This window comes from Pristiophorus japonicus, chromosome 23, assembly GCF_044704955.1.
Source record: "Pristiophorus japonicus isolate sPriJap1 chromosome 23, sPriJap1.hap1, whole genome shotgun sequence".
Classification (NCBI taxonomy): Eukaryota; Metazoa; Chordata; class Chondrichthyes; family Pristiophoridae; genus Pristiophorus; species Pristiophorus japonicus.
In genome coordinates this window covers 63,413,492-63,415,048 of record NC_091999.1, presented here as the reverse complement: position 1 = coordinate 63,415,048, position 1,557 = coordinate 63,413,492, and positions in this window count along the sequence as shown.

The window sequence follows — 1,557 nt, the reverse complement described above, 5'->3', positions numbered from 1 at the left end:
TTGTCGGGGTTGGGTTATGTTGTTATTGCTGCTGTTAATCACAACCCGACTGAACCATGTTCATTCTGACAGTTGGGGTTTGTTTCCGCTGATGAAAACTCCTGTAACTGGACTGGAGTTTAATATTTGGGATGGAGACAAATACATTCGTGTTGCTTTCAACACATTGCTGTAGAATTTTCTCTTTCCTACCCGAGTGTTTAGCATCATCTGGCTGGAGCTCAGAGAGGACAAGCTGGGGGGAGGATCATATGGGGGAAGAACTTCAGCATGGACACAGCCCTTCAGGGTCATACTGAGAGGGGCAAATGGCACTTTGGTCTTTCTCATCTCTCTTCACTGACAGCAACCCGTGCGGGTTAATCTTGACAGTGTAAGGTGTGGATGATATCCACGCAAGGGTGCTAAAAGAGATGGGATGGCTGCTCTGCCAGCCACTTGCCCATATCGCCAACAGCTCAGTAGATTCATGGGTTGTTCCCTGAGATTGGAAGGTAGCCGATGTAGATCCCATTTTTCAATTGTGCACAATTCAGAGCTCGGGAACTGAAGGCCCAACAACGTGACCTCCATCACTGGGAAGGTGTTTGAAGGGATCCTGAGAGATGCTGTTTTCCATCATGGGGAAAGTGAAGGGGCCATTAGAGATACTGAACATGGATTCCGGAAAACAAGGTCATGTCTTACAAACTAGCTTGAGTTTGTAAAGAAGTTGTCAGGATGTGGATGGGGAATCCGGTTGACATTGTCTACCTCAGGGTGTCAAACTCATTTTCTCGGGTGGGCCTGATCCAATATCCTGGCACTTGGCATGGGACACATTCAGCAAAAGCCATTAAAATAGGAATAAATGAAGATAAACTACATCGGAATTTGCATTTAGATTTTATTTACTGCCGCTGCTCCCAATGCCTGGCACCTCTTAGCTTGAGCATTCATGAACTAACCCTGCTCAAACCATAAGCACAAGGATATCGGCGCATGGTTCTGCCTCTGACCACAAGGCTGTGTCACTGCCACACACAGATACCGTTTCCTTGTTTCACATCACAATACAAAGATCATCTGTTCACATATCCCCTTTCTGCACAATTGCAGCAGACATGAGCAAGGACGTGAGACTGATTTAAAGACACATTTCATTACAGCAATGGTTACACTGGGAGAAATGTTCAGTTATTTTCCATTTCAGGCAAAATGCCGGACAAACCAGCAGCACACTGGCACCTGAACAGTGTCTCATCGGCCGACAGGCTTTTCTTAATTAGATTTGCTGCGTGGAAATAAACTTAAACCAGCTTTGCGGGCGTGATGCTCGATTCACACATTGAAGGTGAGAGAGATGCTGTGGAGCACACAATAAGTCAAGTAGCTGAAAGTGATTAACAGATTGGGTTTTGTGTTTAGTGATCCCGGGCGTGTTACCAATACCGGCAAAGATGAAGCCCATGTAATAAAAGGGACAGCGGATACTGTCTCACTAGTGAGTCAGAATGAGAAGCTTTAACAACAACCCATGTTTCACAAAGGGAGACCTCACCAGACCAAAGGACATTG